The sequence below is a fragment of the Giraffa tippelskirchi genome, chromosome 12 (assembly GCF_054371585.1).
Source record: "Giraffa tippelskirchi isolate mGirTip1 chromosome 12, T2T-mGirTip1v1.2.pri, whole genome shotgun sequence".
Classification (NCBI taxonomy): Eukaryota; Metazoa; Chordata; class Mammalia; order Artiodactyla; family Giraffidae; genus Giraffa; species Giraffa tippelskirchi.
The window spans coordinates 117,686,967-117,711,403 of NC_137286.1; positions in this window are offsets into that span (position 1 = coordinate 117,686,967).

Sequence of the window (24,437 nt, forward strand, 5' to 3'; positions counted from 1 at the left end):
TCAGAAAACTAAGATCATGGCATCTGGTCCCATCACTCCATGGGAAATAGATGGGGAAACAGTGGAAACAGTGTCAGACTTTATTTTTTGGGGCTCCAGAATCACTGCTGATGGTGACTGAAGCCATGAAATTAAAAGATGCTTACTCCTTGGAAGGAAGGGTATGGCCAACCTAGATAGCATATTTAAAAGCAGAGACATTACTTTGCCAACAAAAGTCCGTCTAGTCAAGGCTATGGTTTTTCCAGTGGTCATGTATGGTTGTGAGAGTTGGACGGTAAAGAAAGCTGAGTGCCGCAGAATTGATGCTTTTGAACTGTGGTGTTGGAGAAGACTCTTGAGAGTCCCTTGGACTGCAAGGAGATCCAATCAATCCATCCTAAAAGAGATCAATCCTGGGTGTTGATTGGAAGGTCTGATGTTGAAGCTGAAACTCCAATACTTTGGCCACCTCATGCGAAGGCTTGACTCATTGGAAAAGACCCTAATGCTGGGTAGGATTGGGGGCGAGAGGAGATGGGGATGACGGAGGATGAGATGGTTGGATGGCATCACCGACTCGATGAACATGGGTTTGGGTGGATTCTGGGAGTTGGTGATGGACAGGGAGGCCTGGCGTGCTGTGATTCATAGGGTCTCAAAGAGTCGGACACAACTGAGCGACTGAACTGAACAGATTGACATCAGATCTAACAATTGGATATATGAAAAAGACCAAAGGCCATGTTGATACCTGTTCTAGGCTGTCAATGAAAGCCACCTTTATGAATATACAATACTCACAGCAGAAATTCATTTAGAAAGGATAATATGGAACCAAAAAAAAAAGCTTCAAAATGATGTAATTTATTTATGAATTTAGCTGAAAGACCCATAAAACCAAATGACTCTACCTAGCAATTTTCTGTCATTGTATTGTTTATTATAACTTTTTGGTTCACAAGTACTGCAATATGCCACAATTACTTAAGCCATATCTTTAATTAAGCATTAATAAAATATGAGTTGGATAATTATCCCAGCAATTTTATTATATAATTAGTGAACAAGTTAACATGAAATTGCACTATGAGACTTTATATAAAATTTAGTATGTGCATATATAGCTTAATTTAATGAGTGAAACCATCCTCAAAACAAAAATAAGAAGGATTTTTCTAGTGTTATTTCTAGAAGTAATTCCCAAGGAAAAGGAAAGTTTTTAAACTATCAGCTTAGAAATTTTAGAAGAGAAAATAAGTATGTCTATCTGTGGTTTTCATTCTCTGCCACTGTCCAAAGTCTCCTAACCATCCCTGTCTCTCTATGAATCACCATTTGTAGCACAGTGGGTCATGGGACATCTTTGCTACACAGCAGGAAGTGAATTGAAAGCCATAGTAGATTTAAACTACGTCCAGTCATCTCACCTTTTGGAGCTGAGGCTGGTTTCCTAGTTCCAGTTAACCCAGTTTCCCTCTTTCTACTGATCTCACCCTCTCTGCAGCAGAAAACATTAATACTTTAATAATATGATACGAAAATATTCACTAAGGTTATTGCTGATGGAACACATTTTTAAATAATTAATGTAGCATCATGACCATTTCTGTTGGTTCCTTCTCATTATTTTCCTTTTGGGAGGTTTTTAACCAGTCTTATATTTTTTTTTCCCAAATAAAATTTGTATAATTTTCTCATCTAATTTTGTCTTTTAAGTCTTGAGGTATATTTTAGCTGACACCTCATTTAATTTATAAATAAAATTGAGAATTGTCTTTTTATAATTTTATAGTATTCAGTCTTCTCCAAGAACAAGATATATCTTCCCAGTTTTTTAATAAATGGATGGATATTTAAGATTTTCTTCGTTTAGAACTTAAAACTTTCTTGCTTAGTTTATTCTTATGTGTTCTATTGCACTTTTGTTTATATGTATTGTATATATTGTGTGATGTATTATAATGTATTTGTGTGTTCATAGCTAGAACTATTGCTACATTATAGTATTCTCTCTTGTTTCTAATAGATTTTCACTTGATAACTTTCAATTTTTCAGACACAATACTTGCATATAATAATGCTTTTAAACTTCCTAAAATTTTTACTTATTTCTCTTTTGTCCATTGCATCAGCTTATAAGTATAGAGATATCTATGTTTACAGAAGTAATGAAAGTATATTTTACTTGCCACAATTTCATAGGGATGTCAGATAACTGTTTTAACCTCTAAGCATAATGATTTTTGTTTGCTCTATATATACTTAGAAATGTCTAAAGGCATATACACACATTTGTGCATATATATATACACACACACACACACACACACACACACACACATATGTCCAATTGTTGTTGTTGCATATACACTGCATATAACTGTCACTGAATTTATTTATAATAGACACCTCAGGGAGGAATATCTGTTCCTATAGGTTTTAGGTAAGATAGAAATTGTCTCATCAAATGGTTTTGAAAGACTCTTTTGAGGCAGTTATATGACTTTTACCTGATCAATATGGCTAAATACATTAGCATAGCTCCTAGTATTAAATCATGTACTCTTGGTACAAACCTCACTTTTTGGTGCTTCATTATTATTTTAAAGTATGATGAATTCTATATTTAAAATTATTCTATAGTACAGCTATTTTGGAAAACATAATGAAAGTTCCTCAAAAAATTAAAAATAGAACTTCTATATGATCCAGAAATTTTACTTTTGACTATAGGTCCAAAGGAAATGAAATCACTACCTTGAGACTGTGTGCTAAGTTGCTTCATTCATGTCTGATTCTGTGCCACTCTATGGACTGTGGCCCACCAGACTTCTCTGTCCATGGGATTCTCCAGCCAAGAATATTAGAATGTGGTGCCATGCGCTCCTCCAGGGGATCTTTCCAATCCATTATTTTTTATAGTTAGGTTCAAACATACATCAATAAGAGCTTATAAGTCAAATGAAGTATAGGTGTATTTAAAGGTATAAAACTAAGAACATAGAAGTATAATTAACTAAGATCAGTGATGAGGAATATGGAGGGGAGGAAGTGGCAATATAATAAATTTATCTTTTCTCAAAGTGGAAAGTCAATAGTTAACTTCTGCAGATATTAGAAATCAAATATATTATATGTTGTGAACTGAATGTTTACCCTCTCCACCCCCAACTTATATGTTGGAAGCCTACCTGCCCCTACTCCCACAATGTGATGGTATTAGGAGGTGAGGTCTTTGGGAGTTGATTAGGTCTTTGGGGCAGAGCCTTCATAAATGAGAGTAGTGCCTTTCAAGAAGACACAAGACAGCTTACTTGGCTCTCTGCTCTCTGTTCTCTACCATGTGAGGACACAATGAGAAGCTAAGCTGGCTGTCTACAACTCAGAAGAGGGCCCTTACTGGAACTAGACCATGCCTGCATCTGATCTTGAACTTCCAGCTCCCAGAACTGTGGGAGGATTTCTGTTGTTGATAAGCCACCCATGTTATGGTATTTTGCTCTAACAGTCTGAGCTAAGGAATTATATAAACTTTAATTTCTTTTCCTGGTCAGATCTCTGTTGCATTTAGACAATAACTGTCAAAGTAAAAATGTGTATATTTTTGACCCTAAGCTTTCTTTGGGAAATTTTTTATAGATATACCTGGTGGCTCAGTGGTGAAGAACCTGCCTGCCAAGCAGTAGATGCAGGTTCGATCCCTTTGTTGGGAAGATCCCTGGAGAAGGAAATGGCAACCCATTCCAGTATTCTTGCCTGGGAAATCCCTTGGACGGAGGAGCCTGGTGGGCTACAGTCTATGGGATTGCAAAAGAGTCATGACTTAATGACTAAACAACAACAATACATTAAAAAAGCTATAAAATATTTATGGGAATATTTTTATAATGTTGTTTCTAATAAAAAAGATTTGAAACAATCTAACGGTCCATCCATGTAAGATTCATTAAATTATGCTAACTTCAGAAAATGAGTTCATAATTGCTAAAAAAAAAAATTGAGTCAATTCTGAAACAAATGTCCAAGATATATAAGTGAAAATATAAGCTTAAAGTAACATATATATATATATAACAATGTATAACAATATATATAATATGCCATAATGTGTGTAAAAATATTCAAGAGAAAACCATCTGTATTTCCATTTGCATATAATATCTCAGAAAGATTATATATACACAAAGGAAACTGATAATTCAATTGCCTTTATGGAAGGAAACTGGGTGGGAGATACAAGTGAGGGACAGTCTACTTTCTTACTATAAGCATGCCCTCACTTTCTGAATTTATACCAGATATATGTATTATTGATTAAAAGTTAGTTTTATTTTACAGCTAACTTGCTGAAGAGATGGATTTTTCCAAATTAATGGGAGATGGGAAAGTTGACTGAATCTAGTTTATAGGAGTATGCAATATTCTTCTGAGGAAAGTGGCTGTGAAGTGCTATGAGAGATCAGGAAATTCCCAGAACCAGACTTGGCATAAAGGAGGTATTTGCTTTTGGTTTTGTTTTTGAATGATAGAAGATATGAGAGCATTCTTAAGGATTAGAGGAAGCTGAGAAAAAGAGTGAGGAGAAAATAACTGTGTCAGTTAGAAACTGACATGTATCAGACATGAGGGGCTTTCCTGGTGCCTCAGCTGGTAAAGAACCTGCCTGCCAGTGGAGGAGATGCATGAGATGTGGGTTTGATCCCTCGGTCTGAAAGATCCCCTCGAGAAGGGAATGGCAAACTGCTCCAGTATTCTTGCCTGAGAAATTCCATGGACAGAGGAGCCTGGTGGACTACAGTCTGCGGGGTTGCAAAGAGTCAGACATGACTGAGTGTGCAAGCACACACACACACACACACATCAGACATGAGACAAGGTTTCAACAAGATGGAAGTTTATTTTTCATCCACATAACACAAAGCATAGAGATTGGCGGTCCAGTTTCCCCATGGACCGGGCCTCTTATCTTTTTATTATATCACTCAGCATATTCTCAAGGTCACTACATGATTGCAGAATGACCAGTAAGGGGTAAGAACAAACGAGGAAAAGAAGAACATTCCTGTAAAGCCAAGGAGCCTGGCTTTGAGTTTGAGAGTTTCCTCCAAAACTCTCCCTGGTGACTTCCTCTTATATCTCACTGCCCTCTGCTCTCACGGGGACCAGGGACATCAATCTGTAGCTGGGCACGTTGCTGCCTAACAGAGCAGAGGGTTTTTCCTAAGGGAGCCAGGGTAGGAAACTGTCAAGCATAGGAAAAACAGGTACTTTCCTCTACTACAATTTCAGGGATTGTATAATATCCCAATCCAGTTTAAAAGTATTGGTCTTTTAGTGTGTCATACCAGCTTGAAGTCTTCACCATTAGAATTTTTACTTGGAGTTAAGATTTTGTTCTTAGAAACTTGGGAGTAAGATGAATATTACTAAGTCGGAGGAGAGAGTTAATGTTCATGTAAACATTATCCCCAAACTCTAGAACACAAAGATGACCTGAATTGTAACTTTGTGCAGGTAAACCTAGACTGGGGTGCAGTATCTCTGACCTTGAGTTCCTCTTATGAAATCTCTGACCTTGAGAAAGCTACTCTCATTTCCTAGCCTTCAATGTCCTTGTCCCTAAAGTGTAACACTTAGTTTCCATGAACTCTAAGGAACCCTTTATCTCTAAAATTTTATGTAAACATTTTATCGGATTAGTTAATTTCCTTCTGGAATCAGCGGAAATCGGTGCCCCAGTGGATCCCACAGGAAACAGAAGCTGCATACAGAATGTGAGGCCACGATGGGTGCTCATATCCTGGGGCTACAAAGAGATCAGTAAACATGGGAAGAAGCTCCCGCAAGAGTGCCTGGTCAGTCTGAAAAAAAACAGGGATCCCACTGAGGTAAATGACTGCACAAAACCCAGAGTGGTACTATCAAGAGAAATAAGTTTTGAAATAAGAAATAAGAATTGATCCATTTGCTAAAGGATTGGGTTCAGAATGACTTGGTAATTCACACACACACACATACATACATATACACACACACACATACAAAGGTATCAGACAATAATCGAATCAGAATGATACTCAAGTTTGTCAAGCAGCCACCAAGTGTTGGCCTAAAAATAAAAACACTTTTAGGTGTTAATTGACTCCATACAACAACATCGCAATCTTCAAGATTTTGCTTTTGGTTCTAGCAAAGCTGAATGTATGAGGCATCCAGGTATTTAAATGAAATGATGGCTTTAAGTGATTAAATGTAGAAGAACAAAATGATGCTATGTGTAAATACACTTGCAGTACAATGACATGTGAATCATCATGAAACAGGAAAACCTCCACATCATATGCCCCCAAGCTCTGAAGCATACTCTGAAGAAAGGGAAGTTCTCTGTACAGACACTCTCACCCCACCCCAACCCACCAAGACGGGCACAAACTGGCTAGATGTTTCCATTGTTATTTAAAACTGGTTACCAGGAACAGTTGAATCTCTAAATGAAGATCACACCAAGTACAAACCATAAAAAGCATTCACTTGTCACTAAGAGAATATGAACAGGTTTAGAGTATCTACTTTTCCACACTTCAAATTTTCAAATGAGACTGTAAGGCGATTATCAAGGGATTTTGCAGGAAGATAACTTTCCTTCTAAATCTTTTCATCCAGGCGTGATATACAAATGTGCAATGTATCTTTTCTATAATTAAGTAAACTGTTCCCTTGCTTCATAGATCCTCAGCAACAGCAACAAATGACATCTACATGATCTTTCTGGAGGGGGAATAAATGAGGATTTATCTATGACCAAGTAAACTCCTAGGAAATGGATATTTTAATTGAATGTTCTGGTAGTAGAATAATTGAGAGAATATTTGGTCATGTTTCTTCTTTATAAACCCCTTTTATCATTGTTTTGAATTCTAGCTCCACTGCCAAAACACTATATTACATTTTGTTACTTTGTCATCTTGCCTCAAGAAAAAATATCTGCCTGGGGAAAACTGATTAGTCAAAAGGGAATACAGTGTCTGAAGGGAAAAAAAATTAAATATATATGTGTGTTGGCATATGTATATATACACACATACATACTCCTTAAGTAATGCTACCACCAGAAGGTATTAGTTCTGATAACATTTCAAATGCAATTAGGATATCTAAAATAAGATCGAAGACTGCACCAGATTGTTATATATAATAATCTTTCAGTTCTGTTTGCAATTGGCTTTTAGGAAGTTATCACCTGCCAGAGCTGACTTTGAAACTGGGGCACAACAATCATTTCTGCCTTCAATAGATCATAATCTAATAGTGAAGTGTGTGTGTGTGCTCAGTTGTGTCCAACTCTTTGCTACCCCTTGGACTATAGCCCTCCAGGCTCCTCTATCCATGGGATTCTCCAGGCAAGAATACTGGAGTAAGTTGCCATTTCCTTCTCTAGGGGAATCTTCCTGACTCAGGGATCAAACCCACGTTCTCTTGCATCTCCTGCATTGGCAGGCAGTTTCTTTACCACTCTGCCACCTGGGAAGCCCTCTAATAGTGAAACAGGTATGTAAACTAAGATAAATTTCAATAGACTCTGAGATTGCAAAAAATAGTCTACATAGGTGTGAATGATTCATTCTAATTGGTAGATGGTACGTGAATCAATATTATTTGAGAAGGATCTAATGGAGTTCAACAGGAGAGAAGGGGGAAGGGGAAAATAATTTCAGGCAGTGAGAATATCACATGCAAAATCACAAAGGTGTGATCATCATGTTTTCAAGGACCTACGTGTAATTGACTGCTGTTAAAAGGTAAAATGTTGGGTGTAGTGAGAGGTGATCTGGGCTGGTCAAATTAAGACAACCATTAAACTCTGAAGTAGTTAGGATTTGGGAATTTATCTTGAGAGGAATGGGGCCCTTCAATGCCTTTTCAGCAGAGGAACAGTAAGATCAAGTTTGATGCTCAGGAGAGGCAAAATAGTTGCAACTATGTAACTTCAAGACCAGAAGGCTAATAAGCAGTCATATTATAGTTTCCAAACTAGTGTCTCCAAAATTTCTCTAATCTTACCTGTGTGTTAATTTCATTTTAAAAATGCATATGAGGGTTTCCCTGATGGTCCAGTGGTTAAGAATCTGCCTTCCAATGCAAAGGACATGGTTCAATCCCTGGTCCAGGAATATCCCACATGCCAAGCAGCAACTCAGTCCAAGCACCACAACTACTGAATCTGAGCCCTTAGAGTCTGTGCTCCATAACAAGAGAAGCCTCCAGTGAGAATTCTGCATACCACAACGAGGAGGAGCCCCTGCTCGCTGCAACTAGAGAAAGCCCACGGGCAGCAATGACGACCCAGAGCAGTCAAAAAATAAGTAAATCTTTTTAAAAAATACATTTGGTTCAAAGTGCAAAAATGCAGATTGTCAGGACGCCTAGCTCTCACTGCTGAGGGCCTGGGTTCAATCCTTGGTTAAGGAATTACAATATCACAAGCTATTTGGCATGGCCAAAAAAAAAAAAATTGCCAAAATGCTAGGCTGAAAGGGTAAGTGGGCTTCCCTGGTAGCTCAGCTGGTAAAGAATCTGCCGGCAATGCAGGAGACCCCAGTTCATTTCCTGGGTCAGGCAGATCCACTGGAGAAGGGATAGGCTACCCACTCCAGTGTTCTTGGTCTTCCCTGGTGGCTCAGCTGAAGCGGTAAGTGGCAAAATTTCCTAGCCACTCTTGCCCACAAGCCACCCTGGCTCCCTCTCTGCAAGTAACCAGTATGACTAGTTTTTGCCTGTTCTTCCAGAGATATTTATGCACAAACACTTTATTCTTCTGCCCCTTTTTATTTTACAAATAGTTGCATATTCAACATACTGTTTTGCACTTTCCTTTTTTCACTTAACAACATCTCAGAGATATTTCTATATTCATGTACAAAAAAGAACCCTCAATTTTTAACTACTGCATATATTTTCCAGTGTGTATATATCCTCTAATTTAACCAATCTCCTACTGAAAGATAGATTGGTTCAGGGCTGCAAGAAATACACTTGCACATGTTTTATTTCACACACAAAGAATGATATTTAAAGGCTTCTGTTGCCATGATCTATTGTGGTGTAATAAACTACCTAAAAAGTTAGTAGCCTTCGCCAACACTTACTGCTATATCTCACAATTTTGTGGCTCAGGAACTGGAAACACAGGGCTGGGAGATTCTTTTGTTTCATGAGGCATCAAAAGTAGTCATCTGTTCTTATCTAGCCTGTTGAATAGGTTGGTTGGATGGTCCAGGATGCCTCAATCACATACCTAGCACCTTGGGAGCAATAGTTAGAAGGCTAAAATCAACTGAAAAAACTGCCCAGTGAGTTACACATGACCCCTCTAGCATAGTTTCAACTCAGGATTATTGAACTTCTTATATGGAGTTCTGAGACTTCAAAAAAGAATGCTAACTCACCTTACTCCTAGACCTGCCAGGTAGTGTTGTCATGAAGTCCAGGTTATTATCATCCATATCAGGTCTAATTACAGGTGATGCTTCTCAGTGCAATAACTTGAGTGTGGTTCTCCTTGTGAAACTAAAAACAAAAAGAAAGTTATATGCCATTCTTATACTGCCCCATCCCAGACACATACATGAACCCTACACACAATGGCAATACAGAGACCAAATAATTACAATGGACACTCTCATTCAGAAACGGGAGAAAAGACAATAACAAAAAATATCATCTAATGAATATATGTGCAAAGAATCTAAATATACATTTTGCTAAATAAGATATACAGATGGCCAACAGCTACATGAAAATGTGCTCAACGTCACTAATGATCAGGGAAATGCAAATCAAAATCACAACGAGCTATCACATCATACTCCTCAGAATGGCTGTTGATAACAAAAGACAAGAGGTAAACAAGTATTGCCAAGGTTGTGAAGAAATGGAAACCCTTGTACGCTGTCAAGGAGAATGTAAATTGGTGCAGCCACTATGGAAAACAGTATGGAAGCTTCCCAAAAATATTAAAAATAGAACCACCATATGAATCAGCAATTGCATTTCCCATTTTCCAAAGGAAATGACGATAGGATATCAAAGAGATATTTTCACTCCCTTGTTAACTGAAGAATTATTTACAGTAGTCAAGACATGGAAACATTTAAGGGTCCATCAGAAGATGGATATATGAAAGAATATGGTGTATATGTGTATACATGCTAAGTTGCTTCAGTCATGTTCAACTCCTTGAGGTCCTATGGACTATAGCCCGCCAGGCTCCTCTGTCCATGGGATTCTCCAGGCAAGAATACTGGAGTGGGTTGCCATTTTCTTCTCCAGGGATCTTCCCCACCCGGGGATTGAACCCGAGTCTCTTTTGTCTCCTGAACTGGCAGACATGTTTTTACCTAGCCACAACCTGTGATGTATACACATATAAATATATAAATATATATATATACACAACAGAATATAGTCAGACAGAGAAAGACAAATACTATGTGATCTCGTTTCTATGTGGACTTGAAGAAAAACAAACTCATAAAAAGAAAGCAGATTGGTGATTGCCAGAGGCCTAAAGTTGGGAGAAATGGGTGATGGTGATCAACAAGTGCAAACTCCTAGTTTTAAGATGAATAAGTTCTGGAGATATAATGTAAAGCATGGTGACTATCACAGTGAGGCCCTTCTCTTCAGGACTCGGGCTTCCCTGATGGCTCAGACAGTAAAGAATTTGCCCCCAGTGCAGGAGACCCAGATCCATTTCCTGGGTCGGGAAGACCCCCTGAAGAAGGGAACGGCAACCCACTCCAGTATGCTTGCCTGGGAAATCCCATGGACAGAGGAACCTGGCAGGCTACAGTCCACGGGGTCGCTAAGAATCAGACATGACTGAGCGACTTCACTTTCACTTTTCACTTTCATGCATTGGAGAAGGAAATGGCAACCCATTCCAGTGTTCTTGCTTGGAGAATCCCAGGTATGGGGGAGCCTAGTGGGCTCCCATCTATAGGGTCACACAGAGTCGGCCAGAACTGAAGCGACTTAGCAGCAGCAGCAGTCTCAATACAGGAAAGAAAAGTAACTACGTGAAGTAATTAATAGGTGAATTAATTAGCTTTATTGTGGTGATCATTATAAACCTTAAATTTTTACAAAATTATATGTCAAATATACCTCAATAAAGCTGGGGAAAAAGTAGGGGGAAAGTAAAGCAAAAGGAAGGCATATATTACCAGTGTCTTGATTAGGGGCCAGTCTTATTTTGTAGAAATGTTCTCTGTGACTCTTGGCTTCAACCTCTAAGACCTGGGAACTCCCCTCTTATTTACCTTTTATTTTACATAATAAAAAACCCTCTTGAACTTTTTTTTTTATTTATTTTTTTCCTCTTGAACTTTTTGTCTCTTGACCTGTTCATCCTTCTTTATGCTCTTAGACAGTTGAGGGTTCATAGTTTTTATTTTGTTTGAAACATTTCTGTCCCTTTTATTCCAAGTTTATGGTATTAATACAACAATCTTATAAGCTTTGTGGGATTCTTAGGAATCTTAGTGGGTTCTCTATATTGGGTAAAAACCATATCAGGAATCATTCAAGATAGACTATCTTGGGATTGAGATAAGGGTCAGGATGCTATGAGAAAATGGCTTTACATTTCTTAGAAGGTGTTTTGTCTAGTTGAAAACTTCTATGAGACATGCCCTGAAATATTTATAGCATCTTAATAAAGGGTCTTATATGTATATCCTTGAGATGATCTTTACTCTATGGTCATCTCTTAATTTGAGAGCCTTCTAGAGAAGCTGTGAACGAGATATACGTGCTTTAAAATGACCACTGCTGTATATTTTTTCTTGAAAACTGATTTTTTCCTTTTGTAGCTCATTTCTCCTCTATCCATGCTATATCATATAGGGCTAAAAAAAAATGAAATGGCACTTTCAACATTGTTCCTGGACAATGCCTCAGCAAAATTCACCAGTTAATTAGTTACATAAACATGTTATCATCAGTCAGTTCAGTTCAGTTCAGTTGCTCAGTTGTGTCTGTCTCTTTGCGACGCTATGAACAGCAGCATGCCAGGCCTCCCTGTCCATCACCAACTCCCGGAGTTTACCCAAACTCACGTCCACTATAGTTCAAACATCAATTCTTTGGCACTCAGTTTCTTTATATTCCAACTCTCACATCCATAAATGACTACTGGAAAAACCATAGCCTTAACTAGAGGGATCTTTGTTGGCAAAGTAATGTCACTGCTTTTTAATATGCTGTCTAGGTTGGTCATAACTTTCCTTCCAAGGAGGAAGCGTCTTTTAATTTCATGGCTGCAAACACCATCTGCAGAAATTTTGGAGCCCCAAAAAATAATGTCTCTCACTCTTTCCATTGTTTCCCCATCTATTTGCCATGAAGTGATGGGACCGGATGCCATGATCTTAGTTTTCTGAATGTTGAGCTTTAAGCCAACTTTTTCACTCTTCTCTTTCATTTTCATCAAGAAGCTCTTTAGTTCCTCTTCACTTTCTGCCATAAGGGTGGTGCCATCTGCGTACCTGAGGTTATTGATATTTCTCCCAGCAATGTTGATTCCAGCTTGAGCTTCTTCCAGCCCAGCGTTTCTCATGATGTACTCTGCATATAAGTTAAATAAGCAGGGTGACAATATACAGCCTTAACGTACTCTTTTTCCTATTAGGAACCAGTATGTTGTCATAGGTGACAATATTACCAAACTTCAGGCCACTACATAACAAAGTTGCCTTTCCTCCCAGCTTCCGATAACAATGTCCTCAGGTTTTCTTCCAGCTTTCACAGACAGGCTCTACAATGCCTACCAGCTTCTGTCTCCTACCTGGTCCCAAAGTCAGTTTAACATGTTCTAAATTTTTATTATGGCAACATTTCACTTCCATATATCAAGTTCTGTATTGGTTATCTATTACTAATAAGAATATGCCCTAAAACTTAGTGATATTAAGCAAAAATAATTTGATATCTCTCAGTTTCAGAGGGTCCATGCTCAGCTGGATGATTCTTCTCCACTTAGCATCAACAAAAATCTTCCAGTGGCATTTAACTGGCAAATGGGTGTTCAGTCCAAGATACAATACATGTGTCTAATTGACCTCTGTGTTTGAAGTAATTTCTATGAAAACTTTAACAGGGCTTGTGAGAAATTTAGCAAGCTGATGCTACAACCTACATAGGCCAAAAAAGATGCAATAATAGCCTAAACAATGAAAACAGTGTACACAAGAAAACGCCCTGACTAAATCTCAAGACTTATGGTTAAAACATGATAACTGAGATGGTATGTTATTGGCATACAATTTGACCAATAGAGCAGAACAAAGAAACCAGAAACAAATCTGTGCACATACAGAGATAGTTATATGTTAGAAGGAGCATTGCAGAAAAAAATCATTCAAAAAATGGTACTATTAAAATTGGTTAATATAAATAACTTTTCCTGGGATTTCTACTGTTTATCAAAGAGATGAAAACCTATTCCAGATATACAGGGGTAAAAATATGGAGAAATTTGTTGAAGAGCACAGAGGAAAATTTTATATTATTTCAAAAGTACTAATGGCTTTTAAGAATAGTTATTCCAGTAGTCATGTACAGAGGTGTGAGATGGACCATGAAGAAGGGTGAGCACTGAAGAACTGATGCTTTCAAATTGTGGTGTTGGAGAAGACTCTTGAATTACCCTGGACAGCAAGGAGATCAAACCAGTCAATCCTAAAGGATATTAACCCTGAATATTCATTGGAAGGACTAATGATGAAGCTGAAGCTCCAAAACTTTGGCAATCTGATTCAAAGAGCTGACTCATTAGAAAAGACCTTGATTCTGGGAAGGGCTGAGGGCAGGAGGAGAAGGGGGTAGCAGAGGATGAGACGGTTAGATAGTATCACCAACTCAATGGACATGAATTTGAGTAAACTCCAGGAGGTAGTGAAGGACAGAGGAGCCTGACATCCTGCAGTCCATGGGGTTGGAAAGAGTCAGAGGTAACTTAGCAACTGAACAACAAAATCATTAAAATAAAAAAATGAAAGGAATGAGAAAAATGAATATTTAGCACCTAGGTGGCACTAATGGTAAAGAATCGGACATGACTTAGCAGCTAAACAACAAAAACAATCCCCAAGTAACTAATGGGTCAAAGAAGAAATCACAGAAAAATTAGAAAATACTTTGAAATAAATGAAGACCAAGTCACAGCATACCAAAACTTATGGGATGCAGGGAAAGTAGCACTCAGAGGAGTGTTTAAAGTGTAAATGTCCACATTAAAAAGACAAATATTTAATCAATAATAAAATCATCTCACATTAAGAAACTTGAAAAATACAACCTAAGTTCAAAGTAACCAGAAAGAAGGAAAAAATAAGTTATTAGAGGAAAAATAAATGACATGGAGAAGAGAAAGACAGAGAAAAATCAAGCAACTAAATGCTGATTCTTTCAAAGCATCAAGAAAACTCACAAATATTTAGCTAGAATGACCAAGTGAAAAAGCAAGAAATCTCAAATTACTAAAAACAGGAAACAGGTGACATTACAGATACATGGCCTTAAAGATAAGGAAACAGGAAAAATGATCAAAAATCAATAAATTAGGTATCCTGGATGTAGACAAATTTCAAGAATGACACCAATTACTGAAGTTGATTCAAGAAGAAACAGAAAGTCTGTCTAGACCTACAAGAAGAAAAGAGATTGAGACTGTAAGAGGCAAAAAAAAATAAAAATAAAATGCTCAAGTCCAGGTGGTTTCACTGCTAAATTTTGTCAAGTACTTAAAGGAAGATTTCCACAAATACTTCAAAAATATTTCCAAATTATAAAAGAGAGAGAGAGAGAGACAAGGCAATAGTTCCTAACTCATTCAATGAGCTGTTAGTCAAATACCAAACCAAACAAAGACATCACAAGGAAGAAAAATTCATATATAACACCCAGTTCAGTTCAGTCCCTCAGCAGTGTCCGACTCTTTGTGGCACACTAGGATTCCTTGTCCATCACCAAATCCCGGAGCTTGCTCAAACTCATGTCCATCTCTTCCTCTGTCATCCCCTTCTCCTCCTGCCTTCAATCTTTCCCAGCATCACGGTATTTTCCAATGAGTCAGCTCTTCATATCAGGTGGCCAAAGTATTGGAGTTTCAGCTTCAGCATCAGTCCTTCCAATGGATATTCAGAACTGATTTCCTTTAGGATGGACTGGTTGGATCTCCTTGCAGTCCAAGGGACTCTAAAGAGTCTTTTCCAATACCATAGTTCAAAAGCATCAATTCTTTGCTCAGCTTTCTTTATAGTCCAACTCTCACATACATACATGACTACTGGAAAAACCATAGCCTTGACTAGATGGACCTTTGTTGGTAAAGTAATGTCTCTGCTTTTTAATATGCTGTCTAGGTTGGTCATAGCTTTTCTTCCAAGGAACAAGCATCTTTTAATTTCATGGCTGCAGTCACCATCTGCAGAAATTTTGGAGTCCAAAAAAATAAGTCTGTCACTGTTTCTACTGTTTCCCCATCTATTTGCCATGAAGTGATGGGATCAGATGCCATGATCTTAGTTTTCTGAATGTTGAGTTTTAAGCCAACTTTTTCACTCTCCTCTTTCACTTTCATCATGAGGTTCTTTAGTGCTTTGCTTTATGCCGTAAGTGTGGTGCCATCTGCATATCTGAGGTTATTGATATTTCTCCTGGCAATCTTGATTCCAGGTTGTGCTTCATCCAGCCTGGCGTTTCACATGATGTACTCTGCATATAAGTTAAATAAGCAGGGTGACAATATACAGCCTTGACGTACTCCTTTCCCGATTTGGAATTAGTCTGTTTTTCCATGTCCTGTTGCTTCTTGACCTGCTACAGATTTCTCAGGAGGCAGGTCAGGTGGTCTGGTATTCCCATCACTTTAAGAATTTTTCACAGTTTTTTGTGATCCACACAGTCAAAGCCTTTGGCATAGTCAATAAAGCAGAAGTAGATGTTTTTTCTGTAACTCTCTTGCTTTTTTCGATGATCCAGATATATTGCACTATCTCTTATGAATTTAGGCAAAATTCCCAGCCAAATACTAGAAGGAAAATCCAGCAGCATGTAAAAAGGAATATTCACCATAAACAAGTGCAATTTATCCCAGGCATGCTAGGTTACTTCAGCATATAAAAAATCAATATAACAAACCGTAATAATGGAGTAAAGAAAAAGGTACATGCTCATCTCAATAGATGTAGCAAAAACACTTGTCAAAATCCAACATTTTTAACATTAAAAGAGATTCAACAAGCTAATAACAGAAAGGAACTTCTTCCATATGATAAAAAGTGTCTTAAAAAAGGACACACACAAAAACAGAACTAACATCATACTTGATAGTAAGAGATTGAAAGCATCCCCCCAATACTAGGAATAAAACAAGGATACCCACTCTAGACATTTCTATTAAACAAGGTACCATAGGTTTCAGCAAGAGTAATTAGGGGAAAAAATGTGTAGTAGGGGAAAGACATCCAAATTGGAAAGAAAAAGTAAAACTATCTATTTGCAATTGATATAATCTTATAAATCAATAAGCCCCAAAGAAGCCACAAAAATACAAGTAATATATACTTGAGCTAACAAACACATTCAACTATATTGTGGGGTACAAGACCAATAAACAAAAATTGGTATATTTCTATATATTAGCAATGAGTGATCCAAAAATTATATTTAACAATTCTATTTATAACAGCATCCTAAAGAAAAAGTACTTAAGACTATATTTAACACAAAATTATAAGACATAAACATTGAACTACAAAATATTGTTGAAAAAATTATGACCAAAATAAATGGAAAGACAGGGTTTCCCTGGTGTCTCAGTGGTAATGAATCTGTCTGCAATGCAGGAGATGTGGGTTTGATCCCTGGTTCAGGAAAATCCCCTGGAGAAGGAAATGACAACCTACTCCAGTATTCTTGCCTAGGAAATCCCATGGACCCAGGAGCCCTGTGCGCTACTAACCATTTGTCTCAAGGGTTGGATACAACTTAGTAACTGCTGCTGCTGCTGCTAAGTCGCTTCAGTCATGTCCGACTCTGTGTGACCCCATAGACGGCAGCCCACCAGGCTCCGCCGTCCCTGGGATTCTCCAGGCAAGAACACTGGAGTGGGTTGCCATTTCCTTCTCCAGTGCATGAAAGGGAAAAGTGAAAGTGAAGTCGCTGAGCCACCACCAAATGGAAAGGTATCCTATGTTCAGGGAATGGAAGATTATTTACTGTAAAGATGGCAAAATTTCACAAAGTTGATCTACATATTCTATACAGACTCTATCAAAATTCAAACTGCCTTTTTACAGAATTGGACAAGCTGGTTCTAAAATTCATATGGAATTGCAAGGGAACCAGAATAGCCCAAAGATTCAAAAAAGAACAAAGTTGAATGACTTACACTTCTCAATTTGAAAGCCTACTACATAGTTATGGTAATTGAGATAGTGTGGGACTTGCCTAGGGAGAAACTTACAGATCAAAAGATTAGAATCAAGAATCCAGAAGTAACCATATACGTATAATCAATTGTTTTTGGCAAAGGTACCAAAACGATTTGTATTAGTTTCCTTTTGCTGCTGTAACAAATAAACTGGATGGCTTAAAACCACATAAATTTGTTCTTTCACAGTACTAGACGACAGAATTCTGCAATCAAGGTGTTGGTAGGGCCTCACTCCCTTCGGAAGCTATAAGGGAGAAACCATTCTTTGACTCTTCTGGTTTCTGTTGACTGCTAGTTTCTTTGGCTTGTGGTCATGTCACTCCACCTCTGGCATCATCTTCCCATAGCCTTCTCCTCTGTGCATCTGTATCATCTCTTCTATTTCTCATAAAGACACTTGTCATTGAATATAAGACCAACTCTGATAATCTAGGATCATTTTATCTCAGGATCCTAAATGCAAAAATTCCTTTTTCCAAATAAGGTAACATTCATAGATACTAGAGATTAGAACATGAACATATCTTTGTGCAGGGGTTGGGGGGTATTAACATTCAACCTATTACATTATTCAGTGGGGGAAAATGATTCTGGAAAAAGTGCTTATCCACATGTTAAAGAATTGATTTTACCTCATATCATACATACATGTATGTATGGCTTCCCACCAGGTTTCCCTGGTGGCTTGAATGTTAAAGAATCTGCCTGCAATGCAGGAGACCCGGGTTCAATCCTTGGGTCAGTAAGATCCCCTGGAGAATGGACTGGCAACTCATTCCAGTATTCTTGCCTGGAGAATTCCATGGACAGAGGAGCTTGGTGGGCTACAATCCATGGGGTCGCAAAGAGTCGGACATGACTGATTAACACACATATACACATGTGTGTATATATATATATATGTATATATATATACATGATAAGTAAAATGGATCAAAGTCATAAATTTAAGAGCTAAACCTATAAAACCAATAGAAGAAAGCAAGCATAAATCTTTGTAATATTTATTAGGCCACAATTTATTAGATACAACTTCAAAAGTACAAGAACCAAGTCAGAAGCAACCAAAGAAAAAAATAGGCAAATTGGAATACTCCAAAGCTAAGAACTTTTATGTGTCAAAGTGTACCATCAAGAAAATAAAAAGATAACCTACAGAATGGAACTTTATTTAGAAATTATATATCTGATAAGACTCTAGCATCCACTGAATAAAATGACCACTTGCAATGCAGCATTAAAAAAAAGTAGCAATCCATCTTAAAATGGTTAAAAGATTTAAACAGACATTTCTCCAAAAAAGATACACCAATGGCCAATAAGTATATGGACAGATGGTCACTATCATTAGTCATTTGGGACGTTCAAATCAAAACCACAATCAAATCTACCACAAATCAAAACTACTCACACTCTAAGTTGGCTATCGTTTACTTTTTTTAATGGGGAAAAAAGGTGTTGACAGGGATGTTGAAAAATTAGAAACTTCGTACATTACTGGTAGAGTAGAAAATCATGGAGCCACCTTATAAAATGGTTTTCAGTACCTCAAAAAGTTAAAATGAGAGTTGCCATACAACTAGCAATTCTGCTCCTAGGTATATTCCCAAGAGAATTAAAAATATACGTTCACACACATAAAAAGAAAAACATGTTCATGAATAGTTATAGTAACTTTATTCATAATAGCTGAAAAGTGAAGATAGCTCAAATGTTTTTTATCTGATGAAGAGAGAGAGAAATGTAGTGGTATCCATACAATGGAATACTATTCATCTATAAGAAAAAATAAAGTACTGATCCATACTACAACATGCATATACCTTGAAAATGTTATCATCAGTAAAAGAAGCCAGGCAAAAAATGTTTAGATAGGAAGATCCAAAGACAAAGTGTTTGCCAGGACTGGGCGGAGGAAGAAATTGGGAGTGGTGGTTAACAGGTAAGAGTTTTTTGTTTTTGTGGTGATAAAAATGTTCTGGAATTAGATAGTGGGAATGATTCACAGTCTTGGAAATTTATTAACAAGTGTATTGTATACTTTAAATATGTGAATATTATGGTGTATGAATTATATACCAAAAGAAATTAAAACAAATATTAAAAAATCAATGAACTATATCTATACACAATATAGATGGAAACTTATAAAAACAATGTTGCGTTAAAATTTTTAGGTCATGGACAGCTCCTGTTTTTGTAACACTTAAAGATAAGAAAATTCAAAAAGCAAACAGTAATGTTAAGATTCAGAAATAAGATTCAGTAATCCCTTTAGCTGTGGTATAGTCCAAAGGTATATGCAAAACTAATGGTAAGGTTTTTGTTATGAAGTGTACAAATACTAATTTTATAGGTATGCTTCTTACCAAATATAGATACGGTGGCATGATTTAAATATTATATAATAAAAACATTTAAGTGATTTGCTTTTCAATTTTATGTAACTGGTGAAATGCTAGTGTCACTAATAAAAACAGTGGCATTAAAACAGATGACCTGATGCCATGACATGGGTCAGACTTGCTTCATTTAGTCAATCTGCTCTACCATTATTCCTCAAATGATAGCTTCCCATTACTTCTGAATCACCAATCTGTCAATGCCTACCCAGCTGAGTCAGAAGTTGGGCTTTTTATAAACCTGGAGCATCAAAAGTGAGTCATCTACTCACTTATGGCACAGTTCATTTCAAAATTATCTTCCACCTCCTCTCAGCTAAAATTAATCTGCCTATTATTTTATCCAAGCCTACATCATTGTTATTATGCTGTGTTTAATATTTAAATAATTCCTCCTAAATCACAATGTCCTGTGATTCAATACCTGTTGAATGAAAGCATTTCAGTGCTTTATGAAAAAATTTTCTGCTGGTCTAGAGTAACAACATCTTTGCTCAGATTTCAAGTTGAATTGGACTTTCTCAACTCTGGGTATGATCAGTTCAGTCACTCAGTTGTGTCTGATTCTTTGCAACCCCATGGACTGCAGCACACCAGGCTTCTTTATCCATCACCAACACCTGGAGCTTACTCAAACTCATGTCTATTGAGTCAGTGATGCCATCCAATCATCTAATCCGCTGTCGTCCCCTTCTCCTCCTGCCCTCAATCCTTCCCCAAATCAGGGTCTTTTCAAATGAGTCAGTTCTTCCCATCATGTGGCCAAAGTATTGGAGTTTCAGCATCAGTCCTTCCAATGAATATTCAGGACTGATTTCCTATAGGATGGACTGGTTGGATCTCCTTGCAGTCCAAGGGACTCTCAAGAGTCCCACACCACAGAGTGTCTCCAACACCACAGTTCAAAAGCACAAATTTTTCAGTGCTCAGCTTTCTTTGTAGTCCAACTCTCACATCCATACATGACTACTGGAAAAACCATAGCTTTGACTAGATGGACCTTTGTTGGCAAAGTAATGTCTCTGCTTTTTAATATACTATCTAGGTTGGTCATAACTTTTCTTCCAAGGAGCAAGCGTCTTTTAATATCATGGCTGCAGTCACTATTGGCAGAGATTTTGGAGTTCAAAAAAATAAAGTCTGTCACTGTTTCCACTGCTTCCCCATTTATTTGCCATGAAGTGATGGGACCGGATGACATGATCTTAGTTTTCTGAATATTGAGTTTAAGCCAAGGTTTTCACTCTCCTCTTTCACTTTCTTCAAGAGGCTCTTTAGTTCTTCGCTTTCTGCCATAAGGGTAGTATTATCCACATATCTGAGGTTATTGATATTTCTCCTGGAAATCTTGATTCCAGCTTGTGCTTCATCCAGCCTGGCATTTCACATGATGTACTCTGCATATAAGTTAAATAAGCAGGGTGACAATATACGGCCTTGACATACTCCTTTCCCGATTTGGAATTAGTCTGTTTTTCCATGTCCAGTTCTAACTGTTGCTTCTTGACCTGCTACAGATTTCTCAGGAGGCAGGTCAGGTGGTCTTGTATTCCCATCACTTTAAGAATTTTCCACAGTTTGTTGTGATCCACATAGTCAAAGGCTTTGGCATAGTCAATAAAACAGATATGGGTATGATATGCATCTTGATAGCCATCTTGAGAAATATTTATTGCGGGAAGAAATAAGTTTTCAAATTACTATTCTTGGGGATTTTGGAGGCTTTTGTTTTTAAGTCTAAAAGCTTCTACTTATATGATTTTATCTTAAGGAAGATCTCACAGGAAAAAAGAGGCTGCAGCAAGCCTTCTAGGTTACAGGAAGAACTAAGGAAGAGACAAGTAGGTTAAAGAAATGAGATCAGAAATGAATGTCCCAATTACCAGCCTTGGGATCAAACCTGGGGATCAAACATCAAATGTAAAAACTTACACAGACATGATGAAATGTATGCTGTGTGAGCTTGCAAACTTTCTCTCCAGCAAAATAACCATTAATCTGGTAAAAACTATCAAACAACTAAAGTCTCTAGAAATTGACTTGAGGACAGGTAATAAACTGAGAAGCATTTATTCAAAAAAAATTATATAATAGCAGCAAAAACATTGATAACAGCATGAACATTTGAGCCAGAAACTGCTCCCATCACCTGTTTCTACTTCCTACTAAGTTTTTCAGAAGGTTTATTCTCGTTGGACAAGGCCAAGAAGAGGTTGGTTAACTTCTCCTCAGCTCCCCAGCCACATCTCAGTTATAAGGCAATCGTTTCACTTGGGACAGGTGACTTATAACCAACACCAAGATGTTTCAGAAGACCTATTCCAGGAGGATACAGCCAAGAAGATAAGATCTCCCAACTCTATTCAGCTCCCACTTACAATGTAAAGGCTTTATCCTAGTCAGACATGTCAAACCATGAGCTGCTGGCCAAATGGGCTAGAGCTTCCATTGTTACATCCTCTTCCCCACCATCAGATCATAGGGCAGAAGTTCCATGACAACTAGGTTAATGGGACTATATTCCCCAAGCTCTTTCTTGGCATAAAGGAGTCACTTCATGAGAAGTAGACCCTATCCTTCCCCCCCTTTAAGCTCCATCATATCTAGTAGAACTTCTGCTTAGTGGGGAGACAAGATAAGGACTGTCAGCTTATAACATGCCTGCAGGGGGCAATAAAATTTGGAACAATTGTATTTGCAACAATCCTGCCTAAAGACATCCTCCCTTCAATAAAGTTTATAGTAGTATACAATTAGAGAGGCAATTGGATCAATTGGATGCAAGGAGCGGCAAACAAAACAGCAGACTCACCAGAAATTTAATAAGGAATGACAGGAGGAAAAAAAGACAGGAAAAAAAAAAACAACAACAACCCTGATAACATTGTGCTCATCCCTAGTGGAAGGTCATCCACATATACTAGGGTCAATCCATTCTGGAGCAATTGGAGAGCTATTAATCCCTGGCTAAAACCAGTGAAGATTTGAAATCTTCCTGAAATGAACAGAAGTCTGACTGGCTCAGGAGGTTTAATCATAATTCCTAATCAGTCCCTGGCTGAAGACTAAGCCATGCTGACCCAGGAGCAACTACTAAGAGTCCAAGCTTAAAATTTCAAAAGAAGAGAAAAAATTCTAAGCACTGACATCAGAAATCACACACCTAAGAGAAAGAGACTTTGCAGAATTAATCCAAGCCATTCACAGTATAAAAAGAAATAGGCATCAACAAGTCACAGGGTAAAAATTAGACACAGGCACTACAGTATAAAATTTAATAATATAAAATAGCTTATTTTTAAGAAAAAGTGAGACATGAAAGAAACATGAAATGTGGCGCATAAACAAGAAATAAAATCCTATATGTTGAATTTAGCAGACAAAGATTTCAAAGGAGCTATTAGAAATATTAGCAAAGAACTAAAGGAAATCATCCCTTAAAATGAAAGAAAAGCATAATTCATCAAATATAGGATAGTAATAAGTATATAGAAATTACCAAAAAAAAAAAAAAAAGAACCAAATGGATATGCTAAAGATGACTCACAAGCTGGAATCAAGATTGCAGGGAGAAATATCAAAAACCTCAAATATGCAGATTACACCATGCTTATGGCAGAAAGCAAAGAGGAATTAAAGAGCCTCTTGATGAAGGTGAAAGAGGAAAGTGAAAAACCTGACTTAAAACTCAACATTCAAAAAACTAATGTCATGGCATTTGGTTCCATCACTTCATGGCAAATAGATGGGGAAAAAATGGAATCAGTGACACACTTTATTTTCTTGGCTCCAAAATTACCACGGACAGTGACTGCAGCCACAAAATTAAAAGACACTTACTCCTTGGAAGAAAAGCTATGACATAGATAGCATATTTAAAATCAGAGACAACACTTTGCCAACAAAGGTCCATATAGTCAAATCCATGGTTTTTCCAGTAGTCCTGTACAGATATGAGAGTTGGACCATGAAGAAGGCTGAGCACCAAAGAATTGATGCTTACAAGCTGTGGTGCTAGAGAAGACTTTTGAGAAATCTTTGGACTGCAAGGAGATCAAACCATGCAATCCTAAAGGAAATCAACCCTAAATATCCATTGGAAGGACTGATGCTAAAGCTGAAGCTCCAAACCTTTGACCACCTGATGCAAAGAGCCGGGTCCTTGGAAAAGACCCTGATGCTGGGAAATATTGAAGGCAGGAGGAGAAGGAGGTGACAAAGGATGAGATGGTTGGCTGTCATCATCGACTCGATGGGCATGAGTTTGAGCAATCTTGAGGAAATAGTGAAAGACAAGGAAGCCTGGCATGTTGTGTCCATGGGGTTGCCAAGAGTCGTACATGACTGAGCATACACACACTTGGCATCCAGCTTGACAAAGAGGGGATTCTCAGTAAACAATGGGTTAAACTACTAATGTGGCATTTATAATTGTGTAACTAGTCTACCCTAATCAATAGTGAGATATCTTATATCTACAAATTCATACAACTAAAGAGAGTTCAGGTGTTTCTCTAGTATTTCATACTAAGTTTAAATGACATAAAATAACT